The sequence below is a fragment of the Colobus angolensis genome, unplaced genomic scaffold (assembly GCF_000951035.1).
Source record: "Colobus angolensis palliatus isolate OR3802 unplaced genomic scaffold, Cang.pa_1.0 Scaffold2, whole genome shotgun sequence".
Lineage (NCBI taxonomy): Eukaryota > Metazoa > Chordata > Mammalia > Primates > Cercopithecidae > Colobus > Colobus angolensis.
Window position 1 is genome coordinate 9722665 of NW_012115154.1, and position 19406 is coordinate 9742070.

The 19406-nt window shown below is 43.6% G+C and overlaps 1 protein-coding gene and 1 long non-coding RNA gene across 2 annotated transcripts in view; one reads left to right on the plus strand and one right to left on the minus strand.

Annotated features, from left to right (window-relative positions):
* The window catches only part of TMEM178B (transmembrane protein 178B), a 402043-nt gene that overhangs the window by 337229 nt on the left and 45408 nt on the right, over positions 1-19406 (plus strand). The gene's annotated exons all lie outside the window — the stretch shown is intronic.
* LOC105511184 lies at positions 7979-11433 on the minus strand. The gene is made up of 2 exons (XR_001001681.1): positions 11047-11433; positions 7979-10484 (listed from the first exon to the last, which is right to left on the minus strand). It is a non-coding gene; the product is annotated as an uncharacterized LOC105511184 (long non-coding RNA).

Sequence of the window (19406 nt, forward strand, 5' to 3'; positions counted from 1 at the left end):
TCTCGATCTCCTGATCTCGTGATCCACCCGTCTCGGCCTCCCAAAGTGCTGGGATTACAAGCTTGAGCCACTGCGCCCGGCCTTCTCACAGTTTTAGAGGCTGGAAGTCCAGCAACAAGGTCTTGGCAAAGCCGTGCTCCCCACTCCAAAGGCTGTAGGGGAGGATCCTTCCTTGCTTCTGCCTCCAGCTTCTAGTGGCTTCAGGCATTCCTTGGCTTGTGGCACCATCACCCCATCTCTGCCTTGCTCTTCACATGATCCTCTTCCCTGGGTCTCTGGGTCTCAGATCTTCCTGTCCTTTCTCTTTTAAGGGCAAGAAGCATTGGATTTAGAGCCCACGCTGGATCCAGGATGACTCATCTCGAGGTCCTCCATTCAATTACATCTCTAATCCGCTGAGACCCTATTTCCAAATAAGGTCACATTCACAGGCACCAGGGTTAGGACTTACACATATCTTTTGGTGTAAATTCAATCCACTACACCCATTTTATGAGTAAGGAAATTGGGGCTCAGAGAAGTTTCCTGCCTTTCTGAGGCTGTGTGGCTGCTTAGTGACACAGCTTGAATTGAGATCCAGGTTTCCTGATGTCTTGTCCAGTGCTGTGTCCACGGCTCTGAACAACCCTCTGACCAGTACCTAACAGCCCAAGGGCAAGGCTAGGGGTGAAGTTTTCCTTCCATCCCCTTGCAGTATGTGTGCACACAGAGCTCCTGTTCTGGGCCTTTTAGGCCCTACCCTCTCTCCCTCCTACATCAACACAGGCTTTCCCATGTGTCTTTCTCTGTGGAGCTGCTTCATGCTAATTTCTTCCAGTGGAAACTAACCTGTATCTGTGACCCTTGCCTCTCCTACTTGAACCACAGCCAGACACAGAGGCCTTGAGTCTTAATCCAGTGGAGGGCATAGGGATATAAGAATTGTAGCTCCTCGGACAAACTGGTGCTGTTTGGGCAATCGAGGTTTCAGATACCTTGAATCATGCCCAAAGACTATCTATGCCAAGAGCTCAGCCTGGCTAGGACAGTGCCATCAACCACATGTCCTTGGGCCAGAGGAGGGGACCTCACCATCATGGAGGCCTTTCCCCAAGTCCAGAGACAAGGTCGTGAGCTGCCTATGGAGCTTACCTTGACTTTGATCTTACTTGATTTTGACTATGGGGCCAGTTTCCTAACTTAAGGAGGAGAAAAACACACTTCCAGCTATCTCCCAGGCTATGAGAATCACATGAACTAACTTATATAAAAGTTCTTTAATACAAATATGAGGATTAATTAGATGGTGATTAGCCTCCCACTTTTGTCCTCCCCACATCACACGCAGACAAAACCCAGACTCCTGACGAACTAGACTCCTTCACCAGGTTGTGCACCTGTTCCTCTTCTCAGAGTGCCCAGGTGCACAAAAGCAATCCACTGCCTTTCAGAGGGGAGAGGGTCTACCCTAAAGGAGGAGGCAGGGGCCTTGAAAATGGCAGTGGGGCTCCCGCTTGCACTACCATGAAAGCCTCTGGGTCTCTTTGGAGTGGGGATGGGGCTTCCTGGTATCACGAAGCAGCTGTGACAGGCTGTACAGATGGATTTGCATTTTAATGGATGTGTCAGGGCATCAAAATGTCTCTGTTGTGTTCAGTCCTCATTAAAATGGAAGCCCATGGCTACAGGGCACAGAGGAGGTATGCTACATTATTTATTGTTTTTTATCTGTTTTCCTAAAACTGGGCTGTTCAGGTTCAAATGGCAGATAAAATTGCCACCCACCTCTCTCCACCCTGTCATTTTCCAGCTTACATCTGTTCACTGCACATTGTATGTTAAATGTTACATTACCAGAGTGTCAGAAGCCCTGAGCAGTACCTCCAAAATCTGATTTGTCTAGCTTCCTGGCAACTTGGAGGGGTTATTTCTGTTCTTTCCTTTCTTAGGAAGGTCCCTGGCTCTGGCTTCCATCTCTCTGCATTCTGGCCTCTTCCCCATCTTGCATCCCATGAAGCCACTGCCCTAGGTGTCAGGAAGTTTCTGCCTCTTTCCACTGATGACTTTGTTCCCTGCCTTCCGTCTTGACCCTGCACTTAACCAAACCCCTAATCCTCTCTCCCAGATTATGCTAGAGTTGGATGTGAAATAAGAACTCCCTTCACTGCCCATAAATCCTAAGGACTTCTAACAGAACAAACAGCTACTAATTCAGCCCCACATCGCTTGGAGAGCTGTGTCTATGTTTACTGAGATTACTTATCATTGCGCTGATGTTGTTATACAATTACTATGCATATATGCTGGATCAAAAGGACCACATTTACATAATTGTGACTAACTCCTAGAAAGACAGAGATCAGTTGAAATGCCTGTGGTGCACTTAAAGTTTTACTTAACCAAAATATATCATGTTCTAAGTAGGAGGAGAAAGAAGCAGTTTGTGTAGGCAGACATGGAAAAAATTTTGTTTTATAATGCTGGACCTTCGAACGTCATCTGTTAAGATAACAATCCTATAACAAGCACCACATGACTCAAATTCTGAAGTTGAAGTGGGATTTTGTTACAATTCATATATTTCTAGAATTTGCACCTCAGGTTGCATAAACTAGAGATAAAATAGAGTTGATAGCCAGTTTCACTGTAATGAATTAGGGAAGGGAAAAAAAGTGTCTTAAATGGGGCAAGGAGGGACCACCATTCTATCACCTCCATATCCTTGTTTCTCTAAGCCTAAAGTCAGCAAATTATGGCCCGTGGGCCAAACCCAGCCCACCACTAGCCCCATACAGGAATACCTATTGCTTCCTATATTGCCTATTGTGTTTTCATGCTGCCGTGGCAGAGTTGAGTAACAGAGACCATATGGCCTGCAAAGCTGAAAATATTTACTATCTGGCCCTTTACAGGAAAGGTTTGCTGGCTTCTGCTCTGAGCTTTTGATACTCTGTGCTGTTTAGCACCCATGGGTGAACTTTCTGACAGAAGAATCTGAAAGGCTGTCCTGTTTGATGCCTGTAGCAACCAAATAAAACCAAAACAAAATAATCTGTATCCCACAGTCTGGAGCGCACACAAACTGTACAACCCAGTGTCATGTAGTCAGAAGATTAACTATGCTTCTTCTTTGTAGATTGCTTGCTACTGGAGGTGCTTTTCCCCTCAGGAATGAAAATAGCACCATGAATAATAGTAATACTGCATTAGAATGGTTCCCAGCACTTACTGAATGCTTCTGATATCCTTTGAATAGCTTACATATATTCAAACAACCCTGTGGAGGTAGGTGGTAATCATGACCCACTTTACAGAGGAGGAAACTGTGGTCCAGAGAAGGTACAGTTACCTTTCCTGTGTCACACACCTGGAAGCGTCAGAGCCGACTGGAACCCAATCTGATGCCCGAACCTACGTCATGACCCAACAGTCTGAGAAGCATGTCTTTTTATAGTGTTTGTTGAAATGAAATTTTATCTAGATTTTCACAGAATCATAGAGTTTTATAGCCGGAACACTTTGGCACTTGTTGGCCCAGCATGTCTCATTTTGTCAGTAATAACTAACATGTACATGATGCTTTAAAGTTGAAGAAGCACGTTTATGTAGATTCTCTTATTTGATATGCATGCCAACCCCATGATGTAGGCAGGTCTCCTTTTCCAGAAAAGGAATGGAGGACCAGAGAGTTTACACGTATCACTCAGTAAGAGCCAGGACTGGCTGAGTCTCATCCCTGCATTTTCTGACACTGAGATTTATTAGATTTCCAAATGCCACATGACCCAAGGATTCAGTAATTTCATTTGTTCCAAAGTCTCCTAGTTAGTTGTCAGCAGGACCAGGACTAGGAAAAAAAAAAAAGGGTGAACCTATTATCTCTGGGCAAGAAAGGGCAGCTAGTCCAGGAACGTCTGATCATCTCCCGGAGGAGGACAGGGTAACATGAGGCCTCCCGAGGCTTTGGGGTGGCTGGTTTCTAGTGACAGCTGCAGATCCTTTCATCCCACGTGTGCTGAATATGATGTGCCAAGCACTGTATTAGAGTAGTACTTCTCAATCCTGAGAGTTTGTGAAAACAGAGATTGCTTGGCCCCACCCCCAGATATTTCATTTCAGCAGGTCTGGGGTAGGCCTAAGAATGTTCATTTCTACCAATTTCCCAGAGTGGTAGTGCTGCTACTAGGGATCACATTGAGAGAATCACTGTATTAGAGGCTCGAGACACGGTGACTGAATCAGAAACAGTTGTGGTTCCTGCTCTGAATGGAGCTTGTATATGTGAGTGAGTGGATGAATGAGTGAATGAAAGAGTATGGGGGCAGACAGAGTGCAGTCAGTAAAGAACACCTTTACCACACCGTGTGGAAAGAACTAGAATAGAGATAGGTATGGGGAACCAAATAAAGAAGCCAACTTAGTCTGGCTGGGTACAGAAGGCTTTGCAGAGGAGGTGGCCCCTGGTGGGCTCTGAAAGCCCCAGAGGTGTCATCCAGGCAGAATGGGGAGGTCAGTTTATTCCTAAGAAACAGCTGGTGTAGACGCACAGGGTAGGAGAGTGGGAGGGCTGAGGGCCTCCATGAGTTGAGGAATTCACGGTAAGATCTGACCATCATGAAAGGTGCATTTGTATGCAAGAGACAGGGAGGCAGGAAACAATGAGAGAAAAGGCCAGGGGGCAGAACAGCAGCCACATCACTGAGGGTCTTGACTTGCATATGGGAAGAACTGGGATCTCCTTCTAGAAGCAGTGAGGAGTCCACTGGAGGAGTTCAAGCTGTGGAATAGCAAGATCAGGGTGCATCAGAGAAGGATGCAGAGTCTCAATGCAGATACTGTCAGCTGGAATTAGGCCACCCCATATCACCATCATGCGAGAGGCCAAAGATGCCACTGCAGATGGCTGTCAAGACGGAGGAGAAAAACTTCTCTCAGCTGCATTTTATTTGGGACTCTTGCTGACTGCATTTTAGACCTTTTAAAAAAAATCACCAGAGAGCTATTGAGTGTCTCAGGAAGAACAAGGGAATGTTTGTCTTGATTCTACTTTGCTGTGTGCCCTTGAGCAAGTTACTCAACCTTTCTGTGCTGCGGTTTCCTCATCTGTATAATGAGGATGGCAGTGAGTTGTGAGGATTACGTGGGATAGTATAAGTAAAATGCCACCAAGTGTATTGTAAGTGCTCCACACATGTTTGGTATTTTTATTAATTTATTTTAGTTGGCATCCTTTCCTTTCCTGGGAGAGATGATATAGTTGAATATTTTTGTTTCATCTCTGGTCTCTGTAATTAGCCTGCTTTCTTCAAGAAAGAGAACAGCAAGAGTTCCTCCAGTACGCAAACACAAGTGCTTGTCCTTTTTGACTGTCTTTGTCTTTTTTTTTTTAGAAGTAATTTCATGGCTCATGCACTTGAGATTCCATCAGGAAAGCTGGGCCCCTCTATCAAGCAGATGATTGTCCCTGCTGGGCGTTCATTGGCAAATCACAATTCTGTTAATTAACACAATGTGGGATTCCAGCTCTCAACTCCTTTCAAACTCACCCTTTCTTCCTTGGGTTTTGAGTTGCAGCCTCTCTCCTCTGCTGAGCCTGGGTGACATGTGTATCTTGGAGCCATCCTTTTGTCTTTGCTTAGCCCTGGGCTCAGCAGCCGCCAGGCCATGGGCTGCCTGCCTCCTCCACCTCCACCTGCCTTGCACATCCTTTCTCTGTGCCTGCCTTCTTCTCTCAACATCCCCATCGCCTGTTTTCTGGAAAATTTCCCGATTTCTCCCCAGTGTAAAAAGGGGCATGTGTTCCTATTTCCGAGCACTTTGCTTTGACTTGGCATGCCTTCATGGACTTCAGCGGGGTGTCTGGGTCTGCGTAATGAGCCTCTCAACATCGCAGCTGCCAGCCTAGAGGAGCACTGCTTTGCTAATGCAGATGTAACAAATTCCACCCAACAAAACCCCCTGAACAGATGCCTTCACAAGTCAGGACTCCAAGCTCTGCCTTTTGTTATCACTTTTGCTACTTCCCTTGAGACTATGTCATTGGGCATTTTCTTTCCTTCCTTTCCTTCTTTCTTTCTTCCTTTCCTTCTTTCTTTCCTTCCTTCCTTCCATCCTTCCTTGCTTCTTCTTTTGTTTTTCTTTAAACCAAGTCAGGGCAATGTGTTGTAATAATCCACCCACATCCTCTGGCCTAGTACCTGTCACCCAAGACCTAAGAATCGCAGGCTCAGAGGTGCAGTGACTTATAAAGTCCTCAGCAGAGCCAGGTCCTAATCCAAACCTCCTCACCTTTTTCTGGCATGAACTCTGAAAGAACTTTGAAAAGTTGAGAGGACTGTGTATATCATGTGATCTCTTGTTGCTGTTGCCATGACGATCATATTAAAAGTGGACCTCCATGGGCACTGGATTGTACACTTGAAAATGATGAAGATGATCAATTGTACTGCAGTGTTTTAAAAGGCATGAAATTCTGATGCATGCTACAACATAGATGAACTTGGAAAACATGCTAAGTAAAATTAATCAGATACAAAAGAGCAAATGTTGTATGGTTCCACGCATTGAAGGTCTATGAGTGGTCGAATGCATAGAGAAATTAGAATGGTGTTCATGATGGATGCCATTTTACTCGAATAAAATTTAAAAAAAAAATTTTTTTAAAGAAGTTAGAATGGTGGAGGCCAGGGGCTGAGGAGAAGATGGAGAGTTAATGCCTAACGGGGGCAGAATTTTAGTTCGGGAAGATGAACAGTTCTGGAGATGAGTGGTGGTGATGGTTGCACAACAGTATGAATGTATTTCATGCTACCAAACTGTATACTTTTTAATGGTTAAAATGGTAAATTTTATGTTATATATAAACAAAATTTTTAAAGGGGGAGGAAGGAACCACCATGAAAGCATTTTTAAAGCCCCAAATGAGCATTTTTTTAAAAAGCAAAAAATGTAAAAATAACTTTTTAAAAGCTCCCTTTATTGACTCAAAGTCATTCTCTTAGCTTTAGGATATAAAAAAATGGATTATGTATAATTTGGGTTGTTCACAAAAATCATCGTGTTTGGCGCGTTCAATTTAAAAGTATAACTCAACTCACCCATTCAGCACATTTATGGAGATGGTGTGGGAGGCAGAGTGCTCAGCCTGGAATAAAACAATCAGCGCAAACTCGCTAATTGAATTTCATTTAAAACGGTTGACATTTTTCTTACAAATAGGTTGACAAGCTGCTGAACCTAAGGAATTCAGCATCTTTTGATTCTTGTGGGTTTTATTGGTGAGTCTCTTTCAGGTTACTGGGAGGAGGCAGGTCTGGCTTGTCTTTGGTGACAGGCTTTTGCTGCAAGGATGCGAGGGAATGAAGGATGCAGGGAAACAGTGTTCTCCCTGGGTCCCAGGGCTTCCCAGTCTGGACTCTGCAGAAACTGTGACTAAGTGTTGTCTGGGTTTCAGGCTGAGCTTGAGTAAGCTGCCCTTTCAGTATGCCCTTCGTAGTCCTGTATCCCCAAAGAGCATCTGATTGGGTCAGCTTGTCATTGTTCAGTAAGAAGTGACTACATTGGGCAGGGTGTCCCTCCATGCCATCTCTGAAGCATAAGGTCGTTATGACAATTAAACGAGTTAAATGGAGAGTCCCTAGAACAGTGTTTTATTCAACACATGGTGAGTGCTGAATCAATGTTATCATTCTTATGAAACAAGACACAACGCAAGATCCTAGGATGAGAGTGCAGGAGTGCAGGAAAGGAGTGTAAAATCTAACCAACGTTTGAAGGTTCTGATTCAACCTCATCCAGATATAAATTGTTCAAGAGCCTGCTCTAAAGGTGATCTGGGCTTTAGGGTGAAGGCAAGTTCAGAAGAGAAGCAGCATGACCATCCTCTAGGTTTCTACCTTGGGATCGTGGGCCCAAGAGAGTTGCAGCAGCCTGAATTGGTTGACAACACGATTTATGTTGTTTATTGACAAAAAAAAAATCCACTTATACATTTAGATTCTGCAAAATGTTGAGTTTTATTTGATCTGAGCCGTTTGCTAGAGAGTGTTTGGATAGATTCAGATGAGGGAAGGAAAAGAAAATGCCTTTGCCAGTGATATGCAGTGCTCAGCGGAGCTCAGGGAAGTCAGGTTCACCCAGTGCTCAGTGCCCCACATAGATCACCTTTGTGGAGCAAATAGTATGTGCCATGTATGAGCCCCTCCACCCTCACATTCTGAGGGGAGGCACCGCTATTAATCCCATTTTACAGAGGGGGAAACTGAAGCATAGAGATAACCAGTCTGACAAGAGCCAATGTTCACACCCAGCAGTCTGACTTCAGACACTTTCGGGTGTCAAGAGTCTCAATTTCCAGTTTTAATTGAACAGTATCACTGTAACTGGCGAAGTCTTTTGCTCTTCTTTAGATCTTTGGAAGAATGCTCAGCTTCATGGTGTCACAGAGAAGCACAGTTGATCGTGCTCTACCGCAGTGTCATTATGATCTTTCATGTTATGAAAAGCGTTGGTCCGCCAACCATGAATGTTACCCCAGCCCTTCTGTGCGCCACTCACAGTGCCATGTGTAAAGCAATTGTATGCCACCCCCATCATCTGCCTGACATTCAGGATTTTACAGTGGATGCATTGTTTAGGGTATGTGCGTTTCCTTTTTCTACTTTTCTATAGAAAACTGATTCCAAATCACAATTTTTTCTTCCCCCAATCCCAACATGTATCTGTAAATGTGTAATTGTTGTGAGTCACATTGATACTTCTTTTAGAGATTCCTGTGTATATTCCAATTCTTGAAAGAGATCTACTCAAAGATTGCCTCATGGACAAATAGTAAAACAGCCTTAAAGATCTTAAGGAAAAGCAAAATAAAATTAAAAAGACTTCTGCCTGTATGTGTTGTCAATCATGGACAGAGATGTTATAGAAAAAAATGCTCTGTTCTTTTGCAAGATCTTGGACCCTTTTTTCTCACATTCTTGGGTCATCTTCCTCTAAGTCAAGTCACTGAGAGTATTTAGCAGGCAGCTGCTGATAGCATTTGGTTCACAGAGGCTGCTGATGAGGAAACTTTCTTTGTGGAATCCAGATGCCTCCATGGAAGGACAGCTTCTGGATAGACAATGCTGAAAAGAACTGTTTGAACTTCCTCTATCCTTATATTCCTTATCGGAGCTCAAGGACATTTGTTTGTTTCTGTGTTTGTTCTTAAATGATGCTGTAAGTATTTTCCTCTTTGATGTAAGAGCAACACATACTTATTATTGTGGGGAATTTAGAAACCACAGAAAACGATAAAGAAGAATTAAAAAATCATTGAAAATTCTCTTCTCCCACTATTAACCTTTGGCATATTTCCTTTTGGTCTTTTTTTCTTGCTTATTATTATCATTAGTGTTTATAATCATTATAACTACATATCCAGGAGCAGATAAAACATACAATTTCATGTCTAGTTTTTTCCAACATCACTTAATTTCTCCAAAAACATCATTTTTATGGCTGTATAAGAGCTCATAATGTGAGTATACCATAATTTCTATAACCATATCCCAATTGTTGGAATAGTTTAGGTCGTTTTGAGTCTTCACAATAGAGTATTTAATGTCTGCAATATGCTTCTTACATTAAAGGATATAGTTGGTCAGCCCATAACACTTGGAAATTAATACTTCACTAGAAAGTATCTGCAAATGACTTCTCCTTCTCAAACTAATTTGCTAGATAGAAAGATGTAAATGTTTATATAGAAAGCTAGTGTCTAGCTTACATCTATCTCCATCTTCTCTAAGCATCTCTCTCCCTATCTATATTCACGTACCCACAAATACACTAAGTTATTATAAATGTGTATTTATATATTTAGCAGTAGCATCTGCTTCACATAAACATTATCTAACTTTGAGAAATTAAATGATCCCTGCAGAGTTCCAAAAGCTGGGTCAATTATATGCGTTATTATTTATTCTATTATTTGCTACAAATCAAGCTCAGTTGATCATTTTCATGTCATTAGAAGATGAGTGTATCTTTCTGAGAGCTAAGGGTCATGCTGAGCTAGAAGGCTGCAAGGCTGGAGAGGAAGTGCCTTCTCTCCAGCGTCAGCAAAGGCTGGGGACAGCAGGGCATAGAGAAGGGCAGGCCAGCTGCCTAGTTGGCCATGGCACTGAGTTTGTGAAGGAGGGAAGAGAGAAAGGAGATTGTGCTGGTGAGGAGGGTCACACGGGACGGGCCTAAAACCCAGGCCTTTGGTGTGCACTTCACTCCGACAGACAGTGGGAAGCCACAAGGCTTGAGCACGGGTGAGAGAGAATGAGGTTGGCTTTAGGAGAAGTCATCTGGCAATAGGACACAAAACGAATTGGAGCAGAGAAACCCTGGAAAGACAGATTCTGGGGAGCGGATCTGCAAGAGGGAAGTGCTCACTGAGCTCCTGCTGAGGGCCAGACAGCATTTCACGTAAACTATCTCATTTTGCCGCCTGTCCATACAGATGGGAAAATTGAGGCCTGTTGAAAGTCACAGGGCAGAAAGCGACAGTGTTAAACTGAAAACTGAAGCTCAGGCTCACTTGACTACACCGAGCTGCCTGGGTTCAAGGGAAGAAGGGCAGAGTCAGAGCAGAGGCAGCATCTCCAGGGGCCGAGAGGAGGAGCTGCATACACTAGTTACTGTGGAGGCAAAATCAGGTGAACTCGGCAACCGATCAGAAATCCAGGGATGAAAGGAATGAGACTCAAAATGTCCCTGAGATTTGGGGGACAGACAGATTGTGAGGATGGTGATGCCACTGGAATCAATAGGGGAGGTGCCCTTTGACAGTGAAGATGAGAAACTGGGTTTTAGAAGATCTGAATTAGAGGCACAGGAAGACCACTCAAGTCAACATGTCCAATCAGCTGTGAGAGATGTGGATCAGAAACCCAGGAGAAAGATCAGCACCACTGATGGAGATGTGATACACATAAGATTCATAGAAATGCGCTTCTGATTCATGTAAGTTACAAATATATATGAATGAAGCTAAAGAACAATGTGATACTATAAGCTTATATAAATGTAAACTGTCACCTTTCAATAGGGAGAATATTCTTTTTAAATTCTTTGTTGAGTCACAAGATCCCAGAGCCAGAAGGAGCCAGTTTTCCGCTTCCTCCCAGTTCCAAAACCTCGAGTCTTGCTGTGTGTTCTCTTGTGCTGAGTCTTCTGAGCAGGCACGACAGTGAGTTCCTTGTTTAGCCTTGTTAACTTCCTCAAGAACATGTGGAGGACACACCAGTGAGTCCGTCCTATTCACAGACATTGGAGGTGCGGTCCCGAGTCCGGAGACATTCCCCCCACCTCTACATCCAAATCCTACAAGCACGGAAGTTCCTGACCCTTTTTTCTTTTCCAGTGACACAGACCATGTCTTCAGAAGGCAAAAATAAATCTTGAACTTGGGAATTATTTTGTGCTACTGGGTAGGAGGACACAGGAAGTGTAAAGACTCCATGAGGTAGTTTCAGAGAAATATCTTGCCTCTTGCTCCTTTCGGAATCATCTGGGGAGCAGAACAGGCTGGCTATCAATATATAAACATCTTGCCTTAAATATTTTACCCATCATACTTTAAAAAAATCCACGATCCATTTAGTTTTATTCCAACTTGGAGGTAAATCAAACACACCGTTTCCTTTGGGAGAACTGAAAAAAAAGGTTTTGCCCAAATGTTTCTCGTTTTGTTCTGGATTTTCATGTATCTGCCAATGACCTTGGCCTCATTAGCGAGCACCTTATTCAAGCAGGTTTCGATAGCCTGCCACAGAACAAAGACAACATCGAGGGCAGAGGGAGAGATTGGCACACATGGGGATAATGGGGTGGGGATGCTTGTCTCTTGTAGAACCAGACACAAAGTACATAACGAGCATTTACTTAACAAAAGACCCAACAGCAAAACGCCGGCAAAATTCAAAAGTGACTGACTACACGTGAAGCATGAAAAATGTTTCCAGTCACGTGAGACGCTTCAAGCATAGAAAGCAAACCATGCAAAATGGAAAGCATTTGAAAACATAAAAGCAAAGCCATTAGGCATCACTTTTGAACAAAACAAATAGAAAAGGCTTTCTCATCATCTGCCTCTAAGTGAGCTGTGCACAGTGTACTGTCGACGGTTCCTGGCACATAGTAAGTGCTGAATAAATGTCAGCTCCTTCCTCCCTTGCTAGCTCATTGTCCAGGAGAGACACTGTGGACTGCTAGTCATTCATGCTCCTTCCAAATGGCATAGACTGATTCCTTCATTCCATAGAAATTTAGAGCTTCTGCTATGTCTTAGATGCTGAGAGAAATGCAAAGGAGAAAAAAATGCAGCCTCTGTTCTCCAAACAATTGGATGACTGCCTAAGATGTGGGAGGATAGTAGGAAAGAACACAACAAGAGAACCCCAAGGCTTTCTGGACCAGCAGCCTTCTCAAGATAGGAGGGCCAGTGTCTTACCCATCTTTGTCTCTTCAGTGCCTAAAATAATACCTGGCTGAGAGATAGACCTCAGTGAATGAACAAATGAATGAGTCAGTGAATGAATGAATGAATGAATGGGCACTAAGTGAGAGGTCCTGCCCACAATGATGCTGCGTGATCGGCACTTACAGAATGGGTGATTCTAGCAGAGCTGTGAGTGACTTGGGAAGAGGAATGGTGCCTCTCACCTGTAAACTCATCCACTTTTCTCCCTACCCTCTACCTAGCAAGCTGTGTTCTCTCTTGTTTCACTCCCCACTAGCGCCTTCCACTGAATGTGCCTGTGTGGGTGTACCTGTACATTGTGTGTCTGTTTCTAAGCCTTTTCAAGCACTTACATAGCAGTTACTTTGTGCCAGCCTCTAAGTAATATGCAAATATAATTCTCATAACGATGTCATGAGGTAGGTACTATTATTAGACCTTCTCAGAGCTGAGGAAACTGAGGCCCAATGATATTAAGGTCACATGACTAGTAAGAGGTAGATCCAGAGCTTAAGCTCAGACAGTCTGACCCCAAAGCAGTGTCTTTTACCACTGAACTCTGCTGTCCACATTTATCAAGTAGAACCAGGAAGAGCTTCCCTCAGTTTGCCTGTGGTCTGCTATATTGAAGTGGACAAGACTCAGAGCATGGAAAAGGTTAAGTCCCAGGTATTAGGTTCATCCTCTCTGCTACATCTTTCTCCTCTTCGTAGAAATATACTTAAGTCTTACATCATTTATAAAAAAGAAAAGTCCTCCCCGACTCTGTGTTCCACCCCCCCTCACTGCTGCTCCATTTCCCTCCTCTTCTCTCCAGCCAGGCTACTTGAAAGCATACTAGTTAGGAGTGACTTTCACTTCCTTCCTCCCACTCATCCCCAGAAACCCAGTGAAATTGACTTCCACTAAAAGAGCCCTTGACAAGGTCACAAGGGGCCTCTTCTAGTTGTAAATCTAGTAGGCGTCACGCAGGAAAAAAAACATGCTGTAGTAGAAACCGTGCTTCCTATCATTAGCACAATGCCTGGCACACAATCGGTACTCAGCGAATTGCTGTTGAAGGTTTTATGATCTTATGTCTTATTTGATCTCAGTAACATTAGCCATCAGTGAAACCTGTTCGTTTCTTCACTTCCATGGTGTCCCTTATGCTAGGTTTGCCCTACCCTTTTAGGTCATCTGTGTTCATTCTCCTCCTCCTCTTCTTCTTATCCCTTAAATGTCGGTATTCAAATTCTGTCCTTACCCTTCTTTTCTTCTCATTTTATGTTCCATCTCTGGGAAAGCAGGCATTCAATCCTACAGCTTTAACTACATGATTTCCAAGTCAGTATCTCAAGTAGTAATTGCTCCCCTATGTGCTAGACTTGTACAGCCAGTGCTATAAAGGGCATTTCCAGTTAGGTGTGTATTAGGCACTTAACGAATTGAACTTGACACATTTCTCTTCTCTTGTGAGATTTGTCCTCCCGTGCTATTTTTATTTATTTCTTTATTTTAGACCAAGTCTCACTCTGTTGCCTAGGCTGGAGTGCAGTAGCGCAATCTCGCCTCACTGCAACCTCCGTCTCCCAGGTTCAAGTGATTATGCTGCCTCAGGCTACCGAATACCTGGGATTACAGGCGTGAGCCACCATGTCCAACAATTTTTTGTATTGTCTTACTATCCCCTGAATTCAGCCTCTTAACCCTGTTCTCTGCTATAGTGCAGGGCTTCATCATTTAAGGGATTGTCTTGTCTCTAAGACTTTCTTTCTCCCAGTCAGAACTCCACTCTGCAGCCATGGTCGTCTTTCTAGAGAAAACAAAAACCTAACCAGCTTCTTCCCAGCTTAGACTTCTTCAGAGGCTCGCCGTGGCCTTCTGGATGAAATCCAGGCTCTAAGCATAGCATGTGGAGTCCCTGGTGAGTGATTGACCAAGTGAATTCCTCATTAAAAGCAGTTTAATTGAGCAAAAATCTCTATCCCCTTCTCTAGTCATCAGGATGGAAAATTGGAACATGTATTTATTCCCAGAAAGAGAACTTAGCTGGTTATAGCAAGTATATCTTTGTTTCTAACAGATCACTACGATTGATTATGTGGCTCTAAGTCAGCATGTTATAATAATTACGAGGCCAAAAAAAAAAAAAAAACCTATTACACAGGAGTATATAGAACATCTCCTCTTTCTCCTATTCATCAAATATGATAAGCAGACTCCTGCCTCGGTGCCTTTGCATCTGCTGTTCCCTCTACCTGGAATACTCTTCCCCCAGACATTCACATATCCATTCCCTCCCTTCCTCAGGTGCCTCCTTAAATGTCACCTTATCGTGAGCGCTTTCTTGACCTCTGTAGGTTAAATAGCAACTCTCCTACATCTACTTCATTACAGCTCATCCCCCAACCTACTTAATTTTTTCTCCATAGCATTTATCACTCCCCCCTCCACACACACGTATATATAAATATGCATGTAGTTTGTGTCTTTCTCTGGAAAGTATGTTTAATGGAGCCAGTAATTCGGTTTGGTCCACTGCTTTACCTCTTGCACACAGCAGCTGCTTGAGAAACACGCATTGAATGAATAAATAAATGAATGTAGGATGAACCCGAAGAGGGAATTTCTGTTGCTGGAACTTTTTTTCAAGTGAGGGATAAGATATTGACTTTAGTTTCCTTCTACGGAGTTTCTTTTCTTGGCAAGATCTTTATTTGAATGAGTTTTAACCATCTGCTAAAAAAGCCTGGGTCAACATAGCCTTCAAAAATAAGTCAATAGAGCTGCAGAGAAAGGCACAGGGGAAAGGAGAGGTCGACCGAGCCCACTCACTCTTTACAGGTTACTAACAAGCATCTCCTTAACAGGAGAGGGAACGAGTGGAGAGAAGGAAGCACTGCCTTTGAAGGAGGGAAGGGAGAAGGCTCTGTTACCTCATGTACAATGACTCCCAGCTTTGTGGGAGGTACACAAACCTGTTATCATTGGTTTGATTTATGGTTCCTCAGTCTTCCTCAAAAATGGCTCCATGATGTATTATTATTGTTTAAATAACATTCTTAGTTTGCACATTTTGCTCCATCTCTTGAGATAAAGACAGACTGGCATATTGCTTACATACATGGCATTGAGAATCACAACTACTGGGGCAGAGTCATCTGGTCTACCCCCCAATTTCCAAGTAGCAAGGAATGTTATTCTGATGTCAGAAAGTAGACAGGTGAACCCAGAAATTAAGCATCTTCTATAAAGTAAGAACTAGAAGAAGGAGTCAGAGGCTATCTCCTGTTCCCAGGACAGCAGCCACCAGTATCCTTTAGTCCTCACTACCCCTAAACCCTCATTTTTCCTGCCATACTGCTTGATCCTGCTCTCCTATGCAATGGGCTTTGGAAAACCTCCTTGCTTATATGTGGATGGAGGTAAGAACAGACTCTTTAGGCCCCTTCCCCATCATACTTCTAAATTAGAAAACAGAATTTGCTAGAATTTTAGAATTAAAAAAAATTTTTTTGGGGGAAAAAATAAGTTGCTACTCTTACATTTCCATGTTATTTGTAAAGACTGTTATATCCTGCACCTGTAAAATGCACATTGGATGACAGCAGTCATACCTGCTGGGCCTTGTATTCGTTCTTCTGCCTCGTAGCATGGCAGTGAACATAAATGATCCCTGGCATTTGTGTTAGCACTTTACAGTTTACAAAGGGCTTTCACAGATCTCATCTGATCAATGACTCTAGGAGGCCATGGAGCACAGTGATTAAAAGCATGGGCCTTGGAGTTGGACCAGGATTCTCACCCTAGTTCTGCTGCTTCTAAGCTGCCCGCATGGGGCAAGTTCCTCATGATCTCATGGGTAAAAGGGAGATGATAAGCTCATCAATTATGGGGGAGGATTTAAATGTGATGATGTACAGAAAATACTGAGAGCATGCCCAGCACATCAGAAATGCTAGCTTTATCATCACTATCACCATCACCATCATCATCATTATATCATTCTTGTCTCGGATATGACTTGTATAAGGCCATCTGTAAACAATTTATTTAAAAGATTGTACCTACCACTTTTTTTTTTCTCACTACAACCTTTTAAGCCTATCCTTTCTGAGCTGCCATATCCGTTCCTAGGTGATATCTATGGGAGACTCCATAGATTTGGGGGTAAATTGTCACATATTCATAAACTTTTATTTGTAGGTATTAAAATTGGATTCAGATCTAATATCAGAACCTCAGTCTTATATTAATATTTAGTGTACATCTTCTCCCTTTCCCAGCTTGGGCTTGCCACTTTCTTAGAAACTTGCAATATGGAAAGAGATCTGTTCAGCTTCTTTATTTTTACAATTCTACCTGCTCCCTGTGAACCCCGTTACTTCTGGCTCCTCCAGGGCTGGGGTTGGTGAAAGGAGGACAGGTAAAAGGCCAAGGCTCTGACCTGCCTGGTGATATTGCTCTCAGGGCTCTCCATGTGGTGGGGCCCAAAGGCTGGCTCTCCTTCTCTTATATGGGACTTTTGGGATTCCTTTGGAAAAGCTTTGCAGGAATTGGTGTTGCACCATTGATTGTCTCCCGACGTGGGGAGGACACCTTCCAACTGAGTTGGTTCTGCTCCCCCTTCACCTCTCATTTCTGGTGCTACCCCACCATGGAGACACTATTTGTTGGCGTGATCGTACACTAATGGACAAAACTGTAGGACGGAGTCTTTTCGAGGCACTTTAGTCTTCACTGGCATCCACTTGGCACATGGAGAAACCACTGGATCCTTCCCCACACACAGCCTGTCTTGGCTCTGTTGCCACCGGTGCATGAAACAGCCTCTGGCCTCATTGTTTCAGGCCACAGCTAGGCACCCTCCCCTATGTCCTCTAAACTCTAGAGTACCTGCACACAGCTCTCTGTGTGGTTCTCTTGAGGACCTTTTTCTGTCCTTGAGCCAGCTACCACCAACTTGAGAGGGGCTGGTGGTTGGAGTGGGGAAGCTCCCATGGGGAGAGAATAGAAATGTAAGAAACTGTTACTCACTAACCTTCTGCCTCAATCTCCTGGTCTCTTGTTATATGTAAACTGAAGGTGGGGAATGCACTATGAGTTGCAGAACTAGGTTGGGGCACTTTGTAGCAAGCTCTACACAAGGTCTCACACCTCTTTTTAGAACAGATGCACTGAAAGCATCATATGCAAAAAAGGCAATGGTGGCCATGACACCTTAGAGCCCCATTCCTCATTCCTGGCAATCAGCCAGTGTTGGCCTGCACTGGAGCTGCCAAGTAAAGGAAGCTCAGGCCTCCAAAGGTGAACATCTCGACAGTATGTGCTCACTGTTGGCCAAAGAGGAGCATGGCAGGTCTGTAGCTTTCACTGTAAAAAGAAAATATTTAGTGGCAGTATGTCTTTTAAAAGACAATACTTAGGAGACGAAATTGGTGTCCAGGCACCTCTTCCATCCAGAGCTCCAGTTAGTGCAGCTTGCCTCAGGATCTGTGCTTGGAATGTTTTAAAAACAATAAAGCTCACATCTCTCAAATAACTCAAAAGCTGATTGTTAAAGTAACACATCCTTATTGTAGAAAAGAACAAACAAAACCCAAAATATCACAACCCAAAAAAGCCTCCCTGTTAACATTTGGTGTACTTTTCCTTTGCTTATCCCACGTGGGTAGACACGCATGGCAGCACAGAGATACACCCGCAGTACTCAGATGGGGGTCATAAATGTAGGCTTGTGCATTATTTTTCATTTAATATTCTCTTATGAATTTTCTTCATGTCCTTGATATTCTTCCAAAGAATACTTTTAATAGCTGAATAATACTCCATTCCATTTGATTGAATGTCCAGTACCCTTCTGGGGTTTGGAGTGGCATGGATCATGAAAAGCACTGAGGAATAGAAAGGGCGTGGACAGACCAAGACACCTTCCCAGAGCTGCCTGTTACTGGCTGTGTGACCTTGGCCAACTAAAATCCCTTTGTCTCAATTTCCAAACCTATAAAATGAGAATAATAGCGCCTACCTTATATAGTCGTTGGGAGGATGAATTGACATGTGCTATGTAAATTGCTCGACACATGCCTGCACTTAGTAAATGCATAATCAGTGTTAATTCCTATTTATCTTCCCCTTTCCTAGGCTTTTCAAATCCTGTGCCATCAGCCAAATCTCAGGCACCTGCAACATTTTTCTGGGTTGGCTAACACCCTGGAGGGTACCCATGTGTTTTAAAGCTCCCATATTCGAATTGTCTTGTAGTAACCCTCTGGGGAAACATTCTTGCCAAGCGACCCCAAATTCCTGCACTTTGCACTCAGCACAGCTCCCAGTGATGTGTGATATAGGGAAGGAGAAATGGAAGCTTCTTTTGGGTGGGGTAGCAGATTGTACCAACCTAGCTTGTCTTGATCAGTAAAGACAGCCAGAGGACAGAGAACCAGACTCCAAGCTGGGTCTACCTAAGCACACCTGGTTGGCTGAGCTGCAGTTTCCTTTCATCCTTCCCTTCTGCATTTTCTGCTGTTGGCTTAGCAGTGTAGCAGCGGCGAGAAAGGAGCCATTCTTATGAGTTTTGGGTTTGCGACTCTGTCTCTTGGTCCTGCGTTTTACCCCCTTCTTTCTTCCCGCCAGCCACTTGTGTTACCAACTGACCTAGCTTTCATCAGCCAAGTACAAATTTTGCAATTTTTCTTTCATTGTTTTGACAATGGATTTGATTTGTATATGTCAGTCTCACATAATATCCCTATTTAGAGCAGGTCTCTGATCCAGAGGTAGGACTGAGGAGGAGGAAGTGTCAACCCTGTCTTGTGACCCAGAAACCACTTCTTGTTTGCACAGAAACTTCCTTCCCCCACTATGTCTTCCTGACTGGGGGGAGCGACAGTGCAGAAATGTCTGTTGGGTTCCGAATCTGTGGGCTATCATATGTGCTCATTAAACTTTATTG